General features: G+C 30.3%; 1 protein-coding gene across 5 annotated transcripts in view; it reads left to right on the top strand.

Annotated features, from left to right (window-relative positions):
* Positions 1-23,618, top strand: part of LOC126734519 (peripheral plasma membrane protein CASK) — a 681,912-nt gene that overhangs the window by 601,706 nt on the left and 56,588 nt on the right. The window lies entirely within an intron of this gene.

The following is a 23,618-nucleotide window of genomic DNA, read 5'->3' as shown; positions in this document are numbered from 1 at the left end:
TTTTTGTGCTGATCATTTATACAAGGAGTTCAAAAAGCCTATAAGTCTAATAAAATTTGCCATATTTTCATAATTTATAATGCTTTCCAGCATAATCGTCAATGGAAATTTCTTAATCAAAAATAATATCGTTTAATTAGGCGTTAGTGCGCTTTAAAAACTCTTTAAATCAAACATTTTGTTTACTAATGCATATTTTCCTTTAATAAATTTAAATTTAACTGGATTATTCTCGTAGGCCCTACTTTTTAAAGTAGCCATAGAAGAAAATATCAAAAGCAATAAACAAATTACGGCTCATCTAGGATCAGTTCATATTTTTTCGTCTTAAATAATTTTTCTAAGGGATTATTATATTGCTGCTTCAAATGTTCAATTTGCACCAGTACAACCCGCTAAACCTCTTTAAAATTTAAAAATCCTGAAAATCTTTATTATTTATTTAATGTTTTGCCCGATCATTTGCGTTGTGTTGATTTATTTCGAACTCACAATTGAGAATTCATTTAACCATCGTTAAGCCAATTGTTTTCTACAATGCTTAAAATTCATAGTCTTCTCTAACGACTATTACAGTTTAGAAATGTAAAGTTGATGATCCTGTGACGATACCGTCTTATTACAAAACATAGAAGCGTCAGTTCTTTCAAATTTGTCTTTAAATATGTACAGCTATAAAAATATATAATATATTTTATTTATATTATAATTTATTATATTATCTGCATAAATAAAATTTTATGGTCTAGTGTTTAAATATACCTAATATCACTTACTTTACTAACATGATTCTCCCAAGAGAACTTAATTTTTTTAATTAAAATTCTTACGTAGTAAATAAGGGCAATAAAAGCATTTTACCAAATATCATTTCCAGTGTTAATGCTTTATGCGGCAAAGATAATAAAACATTATTTAACAGGGGGTATATGCCGAAAACCTTTTATGTGACGATGTTTATTGCAGTCCTGAGGGAGTAATTTATGGCCTTGCAAAAAAGCTCATTTAGAAATTTAGTTTTATTACGAGTATTACGATATTTGTATAACTCAAAAATAATAATATTTTTACCGAGATATTTTACCTAAAAATTCATTAATATTTAAAATATAGAATCTTATATTAAGGGAAACATAATTTCTGCTAAAATTCTTTTTTATATTTTTTTTTGTATTTTTAGGTACAATATTGAACATATAATTCCAGAAACTATAAATTTGAAATCAGTATAAAAATATGTATATACCGTGCTTGACCCCTTTTTCCATTTTCATTTCCAATTAAATTTGTGTAAACATACAGAAAATTTCAATCGTCAACTCTAAATTTAAAGCGTAAACAGGCTAATTTAAAAATCAATTTTTGCTGTTGACAAATGCAGTAGCAAATAATAAAAATAAATAGGGCGCCCTACGAAAAGTTTAGGCCATTTGAAATAAATTGTGTGGAATCGGGAATAGGGTATAGGGAACTATACGGCTCGCCATTTAGAATAGTTTGTTTTCGAGAAAAATATAGGGTATTATTTCTAGTTTATTTTTGACGGTAAATATATTGTTTTTTTTTTTTTTTAAGATAATATTGCAGTGGTACTTTATTTATTATTTATTATTATTATTTTTATAGAACAGACCTCTTAAATTCGTAACTAATATATTTATTAATTTGTTATAAATTATTTAATCCAGGATCACTTTATTGGGTAACATTTAACTCATGACAAACTGAATCAAAAAATAAAATATATAGTATAAATTTTATTTTATATTAGAGTGTTGTTGCTTAATATAATTCTATTTCTCACCGTCCTCGAAGTCACGTTTACTCCAAGCTCTTCGGATATGCAGTGCTTTATCTTATTGGATCCCAGAAAAGGCTCATTTTTAGCAATTTTGATAATTTGTTTATCGGTATATGGAGTGGTTTTTCACGTCTCCCTGACTTTTTCTTAACAGATAAATCGCTATTTATATGAAACTGCTTAACTATACGAGACACGACAGATCTATGTAACCTAAATGTCTTTGCAATAGCAATCTGCTTTTGACCACTTTTGTATAAGTCAACAATTCTATTTTTAATGTCGACAGATAAATGTTTACCGCGAGGCATCTTAAGCAGCCAAATACCGTCAACTTATCAGTTTAAACTAACACTAAGTAAAATATTTTGCATGATTTGAGAAATATTTCAAAAATGTTGCTTTACTTTTCTCCACTCTGAAGTATTCTTTTTGTGTCCCTTGGTAAAACGAGATTAACAATTTTTATTGACAATTTTTATTTTATTTATTTATAAGTTTTTATCTACAGAAATTTTATGCTAAAAGTCATCATCTAATATTTTATTTTAGCAACTTATTAAATGTTGCTCTACATTTTTCCACTACTGTATATCAGTTCTAACTTTCCTAGTCGACGATCTCGGGTTCGCATTAAAATGTTCTAATGTGTTATTATCACAGGCTTCATTTTCATCATTCCCCTGACAACTGTTTGGCGTTGGTTTTTCAAAACTTTCATGAATTTTAAGGTTCATGACAAGCCTAGCGAATATTATTATACTTGGCTGTTGTCTCTTCATTTATACATACATTTCACACATTTTAATATATCTAATTTTTTTCATGGTAATTTTTGGAAATGAAATGAAATAAAATTTAATAAAAAACTCCTAAATATAAATAAAACCTATCTACTAAATCCAAACAACAATTACTAACTACGAACACAAACCACTAAATATCAAAGATCTAAGCATTAACAAGATAAAAAGTAAAGCCAAATATTTATATAATTATTTTGCATAACTTTCATTAAAATTACGTTAAAATTTAAAACAATTTTTGGCGTCGGTAGTCATGGCCAACTCAGAACGAAAAATTAACTTTGTCATTTTTTGACATAAAAATAAAATATTTCCATGAAGTGTCATACATCATTTTAAAGAAAAAATTTTCTTTTATTTAGGCAAAAAGACAAAATGGCCGCTATATGAAAAAAGAAGTTGATGATGGTATCTCACAACCGAAACGTGAAAAATAAAAAGTGAATGCAGGGATGCATTGCTGTTAAAAAGTTGTAATAATAATAATAATAATAATTTTTAATGAAAAAAAATTAAAACTTTTTCGAAAATGCAACTTTTTGGTTTCTTCAAAATATTTTAAAAACGAAAAAAGGTAAAACCATTTTCGAAGCGGCATTGGATTGACAATTAAATTCCCTACAAGTTTCCCCATTTAACTAGTTTTCTATCTCCTATAGTTTTCAAGATACCCATACTTGTATAGCGAATTTGAGGTATACTGTACAGGGTGTCCCAAATTCGAGCCTCACCATTGGGATCTCGTAAACTAGAAGATAGATACGAGGTCGGTTAAATTAAGGCAAAGTTGTGCAATTTGGTGCTCATCAAAACGCCATTTTGAAATTTCAAAAATTCTGAACACTTCCAAAGATATTTGAAAAAAACCGAATATTCGCGATTTTATTTTATTTTTTTTAAGTCTCTATTTGAATAGATATAACAAAATAAATTACTTATTCTCATTGCTACTTTCTCTATTTTACAAAATGGTGTCGCCAGATTTTCTAACCCGTACATTGGCCCGCTAGAAGCCCCGACCTAAACTATTAGATTACTTTCTTTGTGGATTTCTTTAACCTTCGTCTTCCCACGTTAGAAAAGTTACGTAAAGTCCCAAGTGGGGTACATTTGTACCCCATCATGAAAATGATACTACTGATACATTTACATGTTTTTAATTATACAAATACATAAAATAAACTTGTAACTAATCAAATTATAAAAAAACATTGTTAATTTTCTTTGCACTTAACACACTTCACTTCTTTTACATGGTGTTCCGCGCATACGAAATTTTGACACTCCTTGCAAAGTTGTCTAGATTTCGATCACAACGTCCACTTTTACGTCTTTCATTTTGGTTTTCAACTGGAGGAGATGCCAAGTCTGGCACAACATCGCGCATATACTGCCTTAGCGTCTTGCTCAAGCGTCCTGAGTTATTATATCTTCCTACAATATATTCTTTTACCAAAGATTCTCCTAACTGAAGCAAAAAATATCTTCGGTCATCCTTAGATTTTTTCATTTTTGGATACTTGATGTCCCATAAAATAAAAGAGTTTAGTGCCGCAATATCTAATAATTGGCCAAAAATTGCCATTGGCCATCGATTGCAAATTCTGCGAGTAGAGTAATGCTTTACCATTTTATCTGTCATGTCTACAGCACCCTTTGTATCATTATAATGAAGTATAATATGAGGTTTATTCTTATATTTTTCATCTCAACAGTATCATCATAATGTTCCGTAGACAATAAAATAACTGCTTTGCCTTTGCTAGGTGTATAAGACACAATAGTATGTTCTTTTGTGAATGCAAACATACTAGAAAATTCAGGCCTAAATAATTTGGGTTGCAACTCGTTTGGAATATATGACTTATTTTTTCTGAGGGTTCCACACAGGGTAAGTTTTTTTTCAGCAAGCTTATCTGCCAGTGGTAGACTTGTAAACAAATTATCAGTGGTTACTCCATATCCAGTGCCAAGGGGTTCAACTCCCTCTCACCCTAATTTTTTTCTGGTTTGTTATTTATTTTACCAAGATAAACCTGTAAATTTGCACTGTACGAATTTTTACTATCCGCCATTGCCCAAATTTTAAGGCCATATTTATCGGGCTTACTTGTCATGTAAACTCGAAAAGGACATCTCCCTCTGAAGGAAACAATTTGCTCATCTATACTAACATGTGACCCAGGTGAATAGGCCATGATACAATTCTGAACAAACAAATCAAAAACTTCTCTAATTGGCGCCAATTTATCGTTTATCTTACGCTGAGGTCTAGTAGAATAGTCGTCAAATCGAATAAATGCTGTAAGCAACTGAAATCGATTACGTGACATACTTGCCGGAATAATAGGCCTGACATATTTCTTGTCTGTACACCATAACATTTTTTGGGGCTTCTTGGTTGCTTGAAGCACTCCTTGGATCAGCAGGATTCCTAGGTACGCTTTGATTTCCGTAGAATCGGTAAGCTGCCAAGTTCTTTGCAATTTATGTGGATATTTTTCAATTCATTGTCTTATTACCTATAACAACATAATTCTTAATAAGTAACAGTAAAATAAAGAAAACTAATAATACTAATAAATAATATCAAATAAAATTTTAAATAAGGTCAATGAAAAAGGAAACTTACCTCTTCAGCTTTTCTATTCGTTTGAACTACTAATATTTTCAATATATTGTCTGACATGAACAGTAAAAAAGCTTCAATTTCAGTGGTACAAATTGAACTATACGGAGTAAGACCTTGTTTATTCTTTATTATATCTTTAGCTCCTCTGCGTGTCTGAGGATAGGGAACTTTTGACCACTGGGTACCATCTTTAGATTTATAAAATAGATTTCCACCGTCCATAGACTCTTGCTGTTCCTGCTCCACAGATGTGCCTTGACTGTCACTATCGCATTCAATAAGATCCGACACTTTCTTCATCGTCAGACAAAATTATGTCAAATTCCCCTATTTCATCATCGGAGTCTGCATATAATAGCCGTTCTAATTCGGCATCACTAAGGCCTCTCGACACTTTTGATTAAATTTTAAAAAAGCGAAATACCACAAAACTCGCAAAACTAACTGCTAAAACAAAACACTTCAATGGCTTTGAAATAAATAAAACAGTAAATAAGTCTGCGCACACTGCAGCGATCACTCTAATCAACTAATGGTCTATTTTTAGAAGTAGCGCGCGCCGGATTGAAGTACAAAGCACCGCCAAGCCAGTAGGCGTGCATTCCCACGTGGGGTATAAATGTACCCCAGGCTATTCAAACAACTTTATTTTTGAAAATCCGAGAAAAAAATGTGGTCTAAAAGGCAGTAAATATTTACAAAGCTTTTATTAACAGAAAATAAAATTCTTCACAAAAAATTAGGTTTTTTTGGGCAAATATGCAAGAAAAGAGATGTATGGGGTACATTTGTACCCCACACGGGAAGACGAAGGTTAAAACTGTCTTTATCAAAATATACCACAAATTCTTAAAGCCTTACGCCAAGACCTAACAAGGGAGATCAGGGCTATCCCCGCAAGGATTATTTAGCGTGTCATCTATAAAATGCACAGACTGACACGAAAATGCATCTAAGCAGGCGGATTACTATTTGAATATTTAATAGCTTTAATTGCTTTAATTGGGTTATTTCTGAACCTCTTTTTATGTTAGTGTTTAAGCTTTTTTTATTAATGCGTTATTATAAAAAAATATACGTTTTGTCTTTCTCCTTAACACGGGTCCTTATGGAAATATCCATTAATATAAAATTTTTGAATAAGTGCGATACATCGTTGGTGTTGGAACATAGGGGACTTTTAAAATCCGTAATAAAAATCCAGGACCGTATTTAAAAAAACAAACTTGATGATGACAGCTCAAATACGAAACGTCGGATTAAAAATCTGACGACGCTATTTTGTAAAATAGAGAAAGTAGCAACAAGAATTAGTAATTTATTTCGTTATATCTCTTCAAATAGAGTCGTAAAGAAATTAAAATGAAATTGCGAATGTTCGATTTTTTCCAAATATCTTGAGAAGTATTCGGAATTTTTGAAATTTCAAAAGGGCGCTTTAATGAGCAGCCAATTGCGCAACTTTGCCTCAATCTAACTGACCTCGTAACTCTTCTAGTTAACGAGATCCCAATGGTGAGACTCGAATTTGGCACACCCTGTACATACTGTTCTTGAGTTTTCTTGTTGATCCATTGCTTTATTTTTTTAAATGTTTAAAATTGAGTATTATCTTTTATACACTTATTCTAAGCATATGAAAAATACAAATTATTGGTTTTAGATGAAAAAGTAAAATCAAAATAAATTTTAATTAAGAAAAAAAAGCAAAATTTCTTTTCACTAAAACAACTTTGGATCATATTTTACATATTACTCCTTATATAACTTTGTACCAATAAAAAAAATAAGTTTTTTAATTCGTTATTTGTTCTGAGTTTAGATTTTTCTATAAAACACTAGAAGTTTTACCAAATATTTTTTGAAGCTTTAAACAATATATAAAAACTAAACTATTTAAAGATCTAAATGTTCAATAATAGAATTTTCTTACGTATTTATACTGTTTCATTCTACAGTGAGTGCGCCAACCTAGTTTTAAAATGAATTTCTTTGTTGACAAAACCATTTTGTCGAATCGGAAAAATAAATAGAGCGACGAGCGAAGCTTTAGGAACATTTAAAACAATTGCATCTTATAGCCGAAGAAACAAAAAATGGAAATGCTTTTACTTTACTTATTAAAATAGTTAAGAATACCATTTTTTAAAAGTTGGTGGATTAAAATTTATGGAGGATAAGCTCTTATTTTTAGATCGACCACAAAAATGGAATTACCTATTATATAAAGAGTTTATATTAAAAGCTAATTGCTTATTTTGCAAAACGCAAATTGATTTTTGCCAGACCTACGAATAAATCGAAACTGACCTTATTTCTAAAAATATCTGCTTAACCTTTCTCTTTATTATGCTTTCACTGAGCTGTCCCTGTTTTTTTCAGTTATCGGTAATTTCCACCTTTCACCATTTTTCTGCATACATAGGCAAAAAAGTTCTAGTGCGAGAATAGTCAAGAGGCTCAAGGTGAATTCGATATTTTGCCACACAGGCAGATTTTAAATTAGAGAGCCACAAACTGATAAATCGCATTTATATAGAGCAGCAAAAATAGGGCCACAAATTTAATAATTTACACAAGTTACCAAATATATGAGAGATGTATAGAGTATACACATAACACTCATAGGGCCGTTTCCCTCGATTAACTTTATCAACTCTCTACACGTATTTTGCATGAATTTGCTAATTTCAATTTTTGCTAATAGAGTACACTATTCTATTGTGAGTTTCAGTTAAGATCATGCAATATCCGAAAATTGTTACGGAATCCAATAGGAATCAACTGGTAACATTGAAACTATATGATAATGTAACGTATAAGTATTATTATTGTAGCTATAAGATAATTTATATAATCAAAAGTAAGGTCTATATCTAAAGTATTGTTCAATGTATATTATTTGTTAATGGTGTATTAATTACTACAGTTTTTCACTATATTGCATCAGTACCATTTTAGAAGTGCTTCACAAAGTTATCATCGTTATGGATTATCTAAAGCTCCGCGGGTTTTAATTATGCCTTTCTAAATGACGAATTTATTTCTTGGGTATCAAAATTCCCAAAATAAGGCTAAGATTAAACAAAGAACGCCAATACTTCATCGATTTTCTGATTCAAAGCTTGCGCTTGCAGCTGAAAAAGGATATGTAAAACATCGTATGTCTCGTTTTTTCTAAACATAAGCACCCAGGACTCTGTTGGCCAAACGTGTATAATACGCAAGTAAAAAAGGAAATGGTCTGTAGCAATTTATGATGCGACAGCACCGTACTTAAAACTACAATTTAAAAAAGCTTTTTCGTTTTTTATGTAATTTTTTTACATTTCTAAACCTGATAATAATTTTGTTTTGATCTACTGTTTATCTATAATTTATCTTTAATTTTGGCTACTATAATTTATGACAACAAAAAAAAATATTCCAAAACGAGCAATCTGAAACCAGGAATCTTATGCTGTTTCTTCTTGAACAAAATATTAAGTCAAGCTTATTTCGAAAGCGAAATATATTTCTGCAGTTTCTAAATTGCATGTTTCAGTCTCATATTTCACCTCTTATAACCAGACTTTCGAGGCTTATCCTAAACCATAAAAAAGCTGCCATGTTAACTAGACCGTGAACTGCCTTGCGAGATCTGTACTCGCAATTTGTTAGGAAAATTATTGCTTTACTTCTCGTTGTTTTAGGAGAAGTACCGTTAAAATTTCACTACCTCTTGTGTATTATACCTTTCAAAATCATCGACTCTACAGCTACAATTTCAGTTTACTCTAAAATTTAGCAAGTTGTTGGGTACATGTTGAGTTATTCTGGGTTTTAAAGGAAATTATATTTTTTTTGCATTTTACTTAATATTTATAAGATTTTTAGCTGAATTTTCTTCTGAATACCACGACGCAATAAAGAAAAATTATAAAAAAATTAAAATGTTTTTAAGTTATATTAATAACGTTAGTTTTAAAACCTAAATTAGCTCTCAAGTAAACAATTTGATTATAGGTTTAACTAGAAAAGCAGCAGCGGAAGTAATCTGTTTAATAACAATGAATTAATGTGTATACAGGAAAAAATGACTTGAGAACTTTGTAAAGACTTATGTAAAGCGTTTGACACCCTTTCACATACCGAGTTACTTGAACATACATTCAAAATTGTTCATTGGTACAATATAGAAAAATATTTAATTGGTCGTTAATTAGTTTCTAAAGGACTATCCCTAATAAAAACCATTTTACACCATTTTTATGCAATTGCTCTTCAGGATGCGACAAGATTTATTAACATCGTTTTTACGGATTTAAAATCTGGAATAATCTTCCGAACATTTCAAAATTTATAATAATATATGAAATTGGCCCTCCTGTAAGTTCAACTAAGTTACTACTAGACAGTAGTTATCAAATATTTTCTGGAGCGTTCATCAGTTATCTTCTGAACCAAATTCAAATCGACTGGTATCAAATTTAATAAATGCTCACTTTAACCACTGTGGATGAAACTTTCAAATACTCCAGTTATTAGGGTAAAATGTAAATGTGTCTTTCCTCTTTCATCTTTTTACCTAGGAGTAAACTTAGAAGTAAACATTTAATATGATGTTGCTATTTTATAATGTGTGCATGTGTTATGGAGTAACAAAATGCATAGATAATACTTATTGTAGAGACTACTGCAGATAATTTCTTATCGGTTTTCAGATCATGACTTCCTCTTGTGTCTACAGATTTCATTACTTGTTTGTATAAATTCCTTTTCACCAATCAACTTAAACTTGATTGCATTCAGTACTGCACTAGAAGATATGCAGAACATTTATACCTCCTTAATATATAACATTACATATAACATATATATCTGAGTTTTTGTCTGAAAGAAAATTAAATGAAAAGAAATTAGAAGGGGAATCTTCAAATACTATAGTTCTAGGATGACCTTTTTGCACGTTGGGATTTTTATTCTTTTTCCAGCAATATATAGAATCAGCAACTTCCTGACAAAAAAACTTTTTCTACTATTTTTTTTGCAATCAAAAAATGTCTACAAAATTCCTTTTTATAAACCTATATCTGAAAAAAGTAATATATATCTTCGACTGATTGCCTGCGTCTCATAAATGCTATGTCTTTTTTGCTTTATTTTATGACATTTTATTAAATGCATCAGAAAATTCCGTTGTTCAACATATTGCCATGGTCCCCAAACTGGAACACTGTCTTTAAGTATTGCTTTAAATACCTTATATAACCTGTAGTTGCAACTATTTATTTTCTGCAAAGACTACAATGACTGTTTCTCCGATCTTAGCTGTAATTACGAAAGGTTTTCTCCAGTTTTCTTTTGAATATCAGTTAATGTGTTATTGAACCTAATAAATAGAGTTTCTTCAGCTGAAACGAAAGACTGAACCGACGAAAGACTAGTTGTTATTGTTAAAGTTAACCTAACAAGTTTAAAATGAAGATAAAGTTGCTAAAAGTTATTTATCTTATCTATATCCATAGCTAATACAAATACAAAAGTGCTAATGAATCCTAAACTAAAGCACTAACAAATAAAATATTAATGAAAAATTAGGGAAATTCTAAATAAAAAGGCATAGACTGACGAGATCAATAATTTTACACGCGTTTTTCTGTAATATATAGCAAGCAAATAATAGTAAACTGCAATTTATAGTGAAAATAATAAAATTATTGGATGTTTTTTGTAAGATGGAGTTTAAGTTTAAAAATATCAGTTCATAGAAGATCAAACGGGTACCCAATATTTTATATATATTTTATCTAAGGGTGGCAATTATTTGACATTTCTAAATATTTAGTTTTTGACATAATATTTATTGTCCATGGACCACTGCACATAATTATCCACAGGCAGTACTTGTTAAAAACATGTTAGTGAGATGGCATGAATTTACCGAGAAATATTTGAAGCAAAAATGTAAATTTAGTTACGAGTATAAACCTTAACGAAACTTTAAGAACACCAGTTAGGACAGTTCCAGTGATTATCCTATATTTAATATTTAAAAAAAAAGGCTAGAGACAGATTGGACGGTGAAAGGCCAAACAATTTATGCAGCAAAAGTAAGCTTTTACCACCGTATACCGTTTTTTACTATTCTAAAACGAAAATGGGATTACTGAAGCGTAAAAAATAGAGAACAGTAGAAATTTGTATGCAAATGTTTGTGACTATGCAGCTTCGATGCCTGCTAAAAAATGTTTCAGTCGTTCGCTTTATGACTAATGTGTATTGAAAATTGGCTGACTGGGTTTTATAGACTAGCCCCAAATCCCCTGTGTTATGTGCTATAAAACTGGTTTTCCATAGATTCATGTTTTTACGATGGACTCCGAATCCATTATATATTCTGATCTCTAGAAAACAGTATCCTGCCAAATACACGCATTGTTTAATTAATTTAAATAGGTTATCAGATGGGTATTTAACTAGTCTTAATACTAACTAATGATAATAAAGCTTTGTTAGTTGATTTTAATTGTTACTTTTTAAATTTGCCTAGGTATTAGTTTGTTATAATAGATGTCATAAATATAAATTAGTAATAAATTTGTATAGGAACTATTGAATATCTTAATACTCTTTGAAAATATGGTTATAATAATCCTATAAACTCTTCTACATATATTTCACATAAAATGAAGACTTGTATAACCCTTAATAATTTTTCTTTTAAATCTTTTACCCTACAAAATAATATCACAGATCACTGGGAGTTAAAGGTAAAAATTCTAAGATACCTTTAAAAACGTATTATAATAAAAAATAAATATTAAACTATGAAAAGTTTATTTAACAAGTAAGCATCAAAAAATCAAACCTTGGACTTTATCAAAATACTGTACTTAATAATCAATACATTCAATATCGGAACAAATTATTTCAACTTGTAAAATTAACCAAAAATAATTATTATTCGAATTTGCTAGAGGGTGAATAATGAATATTCTGCTTTGAAAAATATTATTTCTGGTGCCCCACAAGGGTCGATCCTAGGCCGATTATTATTTCTTATATATATATACTTCAGATTTACCCGGTTTTGTTGAAGATTCTGAAATACATCAGTATGCTGATGACACTCAATACATTATTTTGACTCTGCTAATTTTGAAAACGTGGCTGATACTATTAACGCTGATTTGAACGTAATAAATTAATTTTCAAAAGAGCATAACCTTGACATTAATCCTAATAAAACAAAAATGGTTTTGTTTCCAAACCGAGGATCACATAAAAATATAATGGAAACTATTCGCATTCAATTGGATGACGAAACTATTTTGTTCTCTGATACTGTGAAGGTTCTGGGACTTGAAATACATAAGTCTTGTAAGGTTTAAGGAACATGCTAGTACTCTTCTGCAGAGGTGTTATTTACGCATGCGTGTGCTTTATGCCAATAAATCCATTTTAAATTTTAAAACTAGGAAAAAACTTGTAGTGGCTCTTGTTTTATCTATTTTAAATTACTACCTTATAGTTTATTATTCTTGCTTAGACCAAATACCGCCTGCAACGCGTGCAGAATACTTGCTGTAGATTTATTTTTAACCCCGGAAAGTTTGATCATATATCAGACTCTATATTTCAGTTGAGGTGGTTAACGCTACCTTACCTATTCAAATTCTTCACTTCTACTTTTCTTTATTGATTATATGTTAGTCAAAGTTCTGAATATCTTTTTGAAAAGTTAATACCAAGAAGCCAGGTTTACACTCGAAATATTAGATACAATATCTTGACCATGCCGCAGCATTCCACGGTTCTGTTCAAGCGATCTTTTACTTATAATGCCGTTAAGTTCTTTAATACCTATAAACCAATATTTAATACTTCGTTAAATGTGTATAAGAAATATTATAGACTTTTATATCAATCAATATTTAGCCATATTTATAGTTTTTAAATCAATTCAAAGTATAGTCTAGTTTTCTGGAAGATAAATGCTTTATATATACTTTTTTGTTTTTTTTTTCTCGTTTTCTCCATTTAAACTGTGATTGTTAGGAAGGTTAAAATTTAAAGAGTAGCTTTAAGCTAATTTTCGCCTTCTTTGGCAATGTAGTATTAAATAAATTGTAAGATTAATATTGCTTTTTTTAATAAAGACATATTATTATTATTATTATTATTATTATTATTATTATTATTATTATTATTATTATTATTATTATTATTATTATTATTATTATTATTATTATTATTATTATTATTAATATTATTATTATTATTATTATTATATTTGTTTGAGATTCTTTAAAAGTTTTCAGACATCATCAAATACATTGCACTGATACTCAGATTATGTAGTTCGATGTAGAACGGTTAGCGATTAATGTCAGCAGCAAAAATTAATAGAACATACAAATCTAATCTGCAACATTTTTGGGGGTTAAATGAAGACTGTGATTAGATGTTAAAATTAGGTTTTCCTTAAAGTTATTGATCTTGTTCTTTACCTCCATTCTTTCTAATAAATCGCAGATTCTAAGGCCTTAAAAATACCATAAAAATAATACAATATTTAGCGAATATTAATTGAATGCAGGGGGCTATGCTATGCAATGCTATTGAGTGTCATCAGCATACTGATGTATTTCAGAATCTTCAACAAAACCGGGTAAATCTGAAGTATATATATATAAGAAATAATAATCGGCCTAGGATCGACCCTTGTGGGGCACCAGAAATAATATTTTTCAAAGCAGAATATTCATTATTCATCCTCACTTTTTGGGTTCTACACCACAAGTAAGTTTTAAAAAAGGACAAAGCAACATCACTACAGCCATAATATTTCAGTTTCGCTACAAGCAAATCATGATCGATGACATCAAATGCTTTCGAGAAATCTTTTTGTCAAGAGCTCACATGATATTATCGGTGACGTTTAGAAGTGAACTAGCTCTACTATGATGTTTCCTAAAGCCAGACTGATGGGAAGGGAGGATATTATTTGACATTAAAAATGATGTATCTTATATGAACCTTGGACATTACGAATCGGACATACCACCGACTCACGCCAGGCCCTGGGAAAATATCCTACCTCCAAACAACAATTTATAATATGAGTGACATTATCCAGAATATCAGGGAGACATAACTCAAGAGACATACGTCGAGTTATGTTATCCACACCAGAGGCATTGGACCTAATATTGTTTATAGTTTTTTTGGTAGTATTTTGGTCTACTAAAGAAAAATTAAAATTATCATCGGTAAATTTATTACTGGGAGTAGAAGTTAATTTTATTTACACATTTATCAGATTTAATTAAGACGCTTACAAAAAAATCATTTGTTTGATTTGAATCAGATATATTAACGGCAGCTCGGTATTATTTTTGCTTGTTTTAATATTTAAAGTTTCTAGACCTTTCCAAAGTTTTTTACTAGTTTTGTCACTTTCCAAGCTTTCAAAATATGCAGTTTTTTCTCGTCTTATTGATGCCAACGCAAAATTACGACACTCCGTGTAATATCTCCAATTTTCTAAACACTTGTGATTTTTGTATTTAGCCAAAGCCTTATCACGTTCCTTTAAAATATGTCTTAAGGTGTCTGTCAACCAGGGAGCTGGCTTTTTACTGACTCCCGTAGTTCTGTAGGGTGCATGAATATTAAATAAACAATTATTATTTTGTTCTAAATATCGATCTTTTTTATTTATGTCCGCAAGTTTATAAATATTATCCCAGTAAATATGTGATAAATCGATCCTTCATCTATCGATCCTATATCTCATTGAAATATTTAAAATTGCGAATGGTTATAAATGTTTGTTTTTGTCTTTTAACGACTAATTTTAAAGTACAGAAAGGCATTTGGTTATCATCACTTAAACCTGAAATAACGATGCCACTTTTATGATAAATATCTTTAGTATTAATAAAAATGGGTGTTTGGATTTCCAATTTAAAAGCCGGCTAATAACCGACCAGTAAGACAATTTCTTAGGCCAACTTTAACCCTAACAAAAACATAATTTATCATACTTCTTGGAAACCATCATACGATTATTTAACGTGTCTGGTATTTATTTTTAGCTATGCTCTTCCTCTTCACCTTTCATAATTGTATTGGTTACGCCTCCTTCTTATTTTTTATTCTGACTGAAATCGGTTGACTCTCGATCTCCGTTATTTCCTTAAATATCTAGTATTAATATAATTAGTAAGCGTTTTAAGTGAAAAAGTGTTTTATTGGTTCTTCATTGGGAAAAAAAATATTTGAGAGTTTGGGGCATTTGTATAAGGAAAAATTTAATAGTAACCAGAACCAGCAATATATCGAAGGTGGATGCGCTAATTTGGGATTAAATTAGCCACAATTGAACCAGCGACCATTCAATGGGATCTAAGCATGTTGCAGTAGTATTTGTTAACGAGTTGGTTCATTTATTATTTGTACGTACGTAAAAGAGTTAAGCATAGAATATAGTGAATAAAGTTTTAACATATTAATATTCAGATCTCTGAGAATTACTGAATAATCATAGGCCACTAAAAGATGTGGATCCACTTCTTCCAGGAAATTTATAATTTCAAACGCTTTCTATTTAGGGGGCCTGTATATTTTAGGTATTGCAATATTGTGTATACGAAATTTAACAAGTAAATAGTAGCTTAAGCCGGCCTCACACGACTGGTGTACTTGACAAGTACATCAATACTCGTATACTTGGCAAGTATCTCAGCTCAACACACCAATACACAAGCCATGGCGTTCACACGACGTGTGCATTGTTTGTTGATGTTGCTGTTAAATGTTGGTGGTAGTTGATGTAGGTGTTATATGAGTGTCGGCCATCATGAATAGAGTTTGTTCTGAAAATGTCATAGCTGCTGCAGCGTTTGTGGTTATGAGTGGGTGTTATTTAAAATAAAATAAAAAAAAAACAAATTAAGCAGAGACAATGGTGGATGGTATCTTTAAATAGAAGTCGAGAAAGGTAAGAAGTTACGTGAAAGGTACCACTTTATTAAAAAAGTTTTATTTAACTGATTTGACCGCCTGACTGTTGTCAGCATATACGAGTACATATATACAGGGTGACAATTTGAAAACTTGAAATGGCCATATCTTAGGAACAAGAAACTAAATAAAAAAAAGGCTGAAAACACTTTCTGTAAAATAAAGGGGGAACAAAAATAAGCATATTATGCAACTATTGTTAGTTAGTACACTGTATATTGTATATCTTGTAGAAATTTGTGGACATCTGTTTGGACCCTGGGTTTGTCGATGTTCCGTTTGTTGATTAAATAAATAAATAAATAAAATAAAATAAAAAAAGAACTTTCTATATAAAATTTCATCCCCCATTACACGCCCTTAATGTACCCCTGACATAAAAAAAATTAAAACCGTAATTTTTATTTCAAATGAACTGCTTAAATACAAATTTTCATAAGTATATCTTCATAAATAAAGAACTGTATATAAACTTTCATCCCCAATTACACCCCCTTAATGCAGCCCTGACATAAAAAAAATTAAAACCGTATTTTTTTTTAAATGAATTACTCAGATACCTACCAATTTTCAAGGGGAAGGAAGTAACTATTCAATATACACGCTATGTATTATCAAAACTAATTTAAACTATTTATAACATTTAAATAATAAAACGTAAATAATAAATTTATGCTTACCTCTGTGTTTTGAGTATTTCGAGGTTTACAGATTCCCTGTAAAAAACCAGCCATTTTCTCGTAAGCAAACCAAGTTGGTTTGTAAACTTCATCTGCACCGCTACCTGTTCCTGATGTAGCTTTAACTTTATTTAATAAAGGACGCAATGTTGACACCAAAGATTCTTTTTTCTTTTTTAGCTCTTGAACATTCAACACTTATTTTGTTTTGGATTCTTTTCCAAGCATCATTAACTGCATTGCGGTTTTTATGTTCTGAATATTTTACGTACCATATGACGGATTCGTTTTCATATAAATCCAGAAACTCTAATACTACTTCGTTTGACCACTCCATTTTCAAATGTTAAACGCAAAAAAGAACCCAGTTTTTAGACCTACAGACCCACTCCCTACAACATTAGAATACACACTATTTAGTATGACGACACCGAAAGGCACAGGCATACTACAGCTCGTGTGAGCGCAACCACAAATATAGAAATGCATGAACTGGTCAAGTGTACCAATGGTAATCCCTTTGACTGGCGATAATTTTTACCGACAGACGGCGGGACTCTGACCAGTACTCACCAGTCACCAATAATTGTAAGTAAACCACTCACACGACATGGAAAGTATTCGCCAGTGACAAATATTGGCCAAGTATACCAGTCGTGTGAGGCCGGCTTTAAATAAATACATTACTTGTCGAAACTAATTTTGTTTAATTTGAAGTAAAATTTTAAACTCCATTGTGTTTTTATGCAAGAATTTACAAGTAATGTATAGCAACTTAACAAATACAGTTTAATTCTTAATTAGTTTTAGCAGGAAAACTAAGACGGCGGCATAACGATAGAATGATTTATAAGCCAATAGTTCAAAATTATAACATTTATTTAAGAACCAAGGAATATCGTTTATTAAAAGTTTTATTAATATATTTTTTTTATATATTATAAGGTCAATAAATTTATTTATTAAAACAGCTTTAAAGTTCAGCACGTACATTGTAAATTTAAAATTCTAAAGGCCAACCCGTATTTTGTTTATTTTAAGCTTGGCCGCTAGAATTGTTTGTATGTAGCGTATAATGAAAAGCAAAGAGACCTGCCTGTAACTGAGTTGGTAATTTATTTATAACACTCAAATGGAAATCCTGAAAAGTAAAAGTCTTATAGCCGTATTTGTGGTTACTCCAAATTCATTAGTACCTAAACGTGAAAATTAACGTAGGTCTTATTGTAAAAAATTCACGTTTTGTTTAAAATTTTTCTTTGTCAGATTTTAACTCATATTTAATTCTCTACAACCAGATTTCTTAATGTGCTAAAAATGTTTTATGTTCTCTTTTTGCAAACGCGAGAACCGCGCTAGGGATTTCTCTAGAAAATTTTCAGTTTATTTCTTTTTAATACAGAAAAAATACTTTTTAAGTTTCATTTATTTTGCACTTTAAGTCAGAAACTTTAGTCGCGGTTTGTGTAACTGCAGCTCTAATTACGTATGAAAATTCGGCTTATTTCTGCATAATGATTTTAAATGAAGTTTAATTATTTTTACGTTTTATGTGCTTTACTGTAATATGAACTTATTGTCTTCAACAAATAGAGCATGATATAAAATACTTAAACCTATGGGAATGTTTCTAAAGGTTTCCTTAAGGATTCCAGATCAATGAGCATAGAATATGCTGCTCCAATAGCCATAACATTCACTGAAGGGAAACGGATCTTTTAAAATGATTAATGAGTTGGCTTGATTTGTAATCTGATTTTGTTAAACTTAAGTTTAGTTAGAAGGAGTAGTCAATCGAGAAAATGGCGGTTATAATACAGTAATTCCAAAGTTGATGTAATGGACTAAATAAAATATTACCCAAATTATTAAACTCACACAAGTGACATCTATGTTGAGAAGTTCTTGAGACTTTTCACTAAAAGTCTTGGTACTTTTCGAACTTCTCAACATAGATGTTACTTAGGTTTGAATTAAATAATTTTGGTAATATAATTTAGTCTATGGCACCAGATTTGGAAACATTGTAATAAAACTGATTTTTTTAACTAAAATTATTCGCATCTTTTATCGATTTATAGTCTCCGAAACTTTCCTTATTACAACCAAATAATTTTCCCACTATACATAAAAATGAGGTCTGTCAAATGCCCTGATGATGGACACTGCTGTGTCCGAAACATGCTTGGAATAGTAAGCTATGTGTAGAAGAAACGAGTGAAGGAAGACGGTGTGTTTTTCGCTTTAGCTTTATAGTGGATTTTTCATAGCACACTGTAAGTAACAAGAAGCAACGAAAACACCTAAGAAAACATCTTGATCTATAGGATTTTTAGTGAACTATACTTAATAAAAGGTCATTTCTATTACTAAATGAATGTTCTATGAAGAACTCCATATTTACTAGAAGTTTTATTTATCCAAACTAATTTATTAAAAACTCTACTTTTCTTAATTTGGAAAATCATGACTTCATCTAGAGTTTCAGAGCGCGACAAGTTCTACTACTACTCTTATAATAACATATTTCAAAAACAAACTGCAACGCCGTATGTGCTTTACAATTCCACTTTAGTTGGAAAAGTTACTAAATTGTAGAAGTTTTGTACGTTTAAAATTATTTTGTGTTTTGTAAGTTGTGGTAACATGCAGGGGTTGAGTATTCTGTGTAATTGCATACGAAACCGACTATTGTCTTAATCGCGGTTATGAGTCCATTAGAGGTTGTCAACGTTAGAGGTTTTGATATTTTATCGTAAATTGCATATCATAGCATTTTATTAGCTATTTTAATTCAAAATAAGATTTTTAATCTTTTTTATAAATGTAACTTTATGGAATATTGTTGCTATCTAAATAGTTATGGCTATTCACTGTAGTATAGGAACATTACAAACATTACTACTATTATTATTTTTGTGAATACTTTGTTATTTATTTCCACTTTTCAATATAATAATAAATACGTTCCCTATTAACGCAGGTTTTGGGTTCAGCAAGCAATATATTAACTTTAAAAGAGAAGGATAGCGTTTCTTCGACGCCATCTCGCCTAACTATCGGTCTCTCTTTAACTTCACGTTTTGTCTATGAATTTTTGCTAATGCATGGGTATTGAGGCGCCCAAAAAGGAAATTTACCAGGCGTGTATATTAAAAATAATGCAATAGAAGTAAAATATAACATTGATAAATCATTAATAAATCACTCAATTACTTCTGGCACCTTTGCTACAGTATTTAAAACTGCAAAAGCAATTTCCCTCCTTAAGGGTTAGGGCTCAGTTGATGATCATAATAATTACCGTCCAATCTTTCTTCTGCCTATCCTTTCTAAAGTGTATGAACGCATTTTAAAAACACAAATTAATGACTATCTTGATTGATCAATTTTTCAGTTTGGATTCCGTAAAAACAGAACAACACGTCTTGCTGTGGACCATCTTACTAGTGTTTTGAAAGGATTTTAAAAACTTTTTCGATACCCTAGGCACTTTCCTTGATCTCACGTTTTCGATTATGTAACATGCAGTATTCTTCTTGAAAAACTTTATGCCTATAATTTTTATCCTGAAGCAGTTGAGTTGATTGAGTCATACCTGTCCCACGGAGTTCAATATGTTTGCTTTAATAAGAATAAATCTGATATTAAACCACCGAAGTATGGAGTGCTACGTGCATACCACTTTTCCGCTATGTTTTTGAAAAAAACTTACTGGAAGAATGACATTGGGCGGCGAAAATGTAATTAATGGGCGCAATCAGTAAACATGTTTACCATATGAAATTTTAGTACAGGGTTATTATAAATATGTACAAAAAAGTAAAGAATATGTTACTGTGATTTTTTAATTCATCCAGATGCAAAATATCAATTTTCTAAATTTCTACTTTAAGGGAGTTAGACCACTTTTGCGCTGAACGGCTCATATGTTTTTGTAATTGCAGTGTTATAGTTTTTGAATGTAATAGTTTTATAATTTTAAATTTTTATTTTAGTTTTAGTTCACATACCTTAATGAGCTTCTGCTTTGGAAACTTCACCTCTATGGTTTCAGTAATGGTAAGGTATGGTTTGTAAAAAATCTCAGATAGGCGTCATGCAAAGACCTATCTTCTATCATTGAATTTGAATGAAACGAAGGTTTCGTGTTTCAAGGGTCTTATAGATGGAATCTGAATTGAAGGTATTCCAACTATACAGGAAAATACCATTAAGTTTCTTTGCTAAATCATAAATAAAAAATCGAAGTTTGAAGAACACATGCAAAATCTTGTCAAAAGAAATACTTCTGGTACTTTTGCAGTGAGGGTAATAATTTAGAAACTTGGTCTCTAGGTTGGTAGGTCACTATATTTTGCCTTACTTTCATCTTAGATATGGAATCTTTTTTTGGGGAACTGCTGGTCACTATCTTTTACAATTGCTCTTCATAATACAAGAACGTACCGTTTGTTCTATTTGTAATGCAAAATCTAGGAATACATGCAGGGCTTATAAATATTAATTACATACTGGAAGTTGCTAGCTTTTCACATAAATATCGCCATAGGTTCTTTGCAGATAATCCTAGGTATGTGAGATGCCAACTATGAAACTTGCAACTGCCTATTCCAACTTGCACCCTGACGTGGAAATCTATCTTCTATTATAAAGGCGTAAGGGTTTTCAATTACTTACCACACAATATTAAACTGGCATCGATACTAGCTGTGCACAGTATTCCCTTGTAGAATTTTATTCTTGTATTTTAATATTCTTGCTTTTCGTTTTAAAATATAACTATCTTTTTATAGCGTGTTTTCATTTTATATCGGTGAATATCTTGTCGGATATTCATACATGTTAGTGCTTAACCATCGCAGCATACTCTTTACCTTGTGAAAAAAATTAATATTATATGAAATACTAAATTTAATATTTAAAAAAAACAACTTTACAACTTTGCCAAGCAAAATTACAGCTATTCTGAGAAAATTATGATGTTGTTTTATTGATTAACAGTAATATTTAGAGAATAAGATGATCGTCTATGCGAAAAATAATGGTACTTTTTTTAATCTTAAATGTATTAAATTTTTGGAAGTATAAGAGCTTTCATTTGACCTATACTATTTATTTGAAAGTATTTACATCAGACATTTCTACATAGATCACTTCGGATGACGTTTTTGATAAACCTCCACAATAATAAGAAGCTAATAAAAGGAAAAGAGGCAGGTCTTAACTTACAGGTACTCACCTGGAAATCTAAAGAAGAAATGAAAAGAAAAGGTGTTTTGGTTAGTTTTGAGCAAAACCTGAATGTGTATTTTATGGGAGTTTCCCTTCATAATGGGCTAAAAACCCAGACTGCCGTTAACCGTTGACATAATAAAAAAAAATTAAAAATCTACTTTAAACAAGCATTTGCTTAATCAAAATATCAAAGTATTATGAGTTTATCGTTAATGAAATACCTCGACCCAGCACCTGTCTCTTTTACAAATAATACATATATATTCTTCATATACAAATATATTCTTCAGTTTTAAATAAGAAGTTAGGTGAATCTAAGGTAAACATGCAGAAAATATACTTGTATATTTTTTAATACGAATCACATTGTCAGTACGATCATAAATTCAGCCGGCAAATATCTAACTAGGATAAACTAAAACTGCAGCTACACGGTCGGACGTTCTAAGTTTCTTTTTAGAAGGTCTAATTACAAAAGTAGCAGTGAAACTTTACGGCTCTTCTCTCGCAATAAGAAATAAAGAGACTATTTTCAAAACAATTCGCAAGAACAGATATCGCAAGAAATTTAGAGGTTTAGTTTACTAAGATGTCTGGTGCTGTTTTTATGTTTTCAGTTGCAGAAGCCAAAATTTTATTCAAAAAAACCAAAGCTTTAGAAGCCATAAGTGTAATAGGGTTTGAAAACTCTGTTGACTCTATAAAGTAACTCTTGCAGATTTAATAAAGTTGATACATACAATGCACTAATTAAAAATGTTAATAATTTTATTGAAAGTTGTTACTTGGCGAAAGTTGATTAATTATAAATTAATAAATTGACAAAATTTTGAAATTTTATTTGAGTAAAAACAATGTTGATTTTCAACAAAATTCAGACTAATTCAGAAAAAACTTCAATAAGCTTGGAACAGGACAGCACAGTAAAAAAAATAATTAAATTTTTTTAGTGGCATAGTTATTGGGAGCACCACTTCTCATTTCCCTAAAGAAATTTTAATATCTGATTTACCTGTTTAAGAACTGTCTTAGCTAAATTTGCTGAAAGCATCTTGAAAGTTCAATCAAAAGTGTTGGCTTTAAAAACTTTAATAAAAACTACAATAAAGTTTTAAATTAACTACATAATATTAATATTGTGTAATTATTGTTCTAGTTCTGTCTATAGGTTTGTACTTAAAGTTACCATAAAAGAGGCGTAAATATAGAACTGTATAATAAATATATTTTTTAGCACTTTATCATTTAAATATGAATCAATTCATAGGTTTTCAATAAATTTTGCATTTTCTCATAATTCTGAATAGGTATGCCTAGTTAGCCACTTTAAATTTGGCAGTTATATTCAGAATTAAAAGACCTTTAAAATAAGGTATCACACGACCCCTCTTTCTATTTAAGATTTTAGGGGTGATCCCACCCCCTCGAAGAGGGTTACTGGTGTGAGGGTG

Source organism: Anthonomus grandis, chromosome 3 (genome assembly GCF_022605725.1).
Source record: "Anthonomus grandis grandis chromosome 3, icAntGran1.3, whole genome shotgun sequence".
Lineage (NCBI taxonomy): Eukaryota > Metazoa > Arthropoda > Insecta > Coleoptera > Curculionidae > Anthonomus > Anthonomus grandis.
Note: the sequence above shows the minus strand (reverse complement) of the source record. Positions and strands in the feature narration are given on the sequence as shown.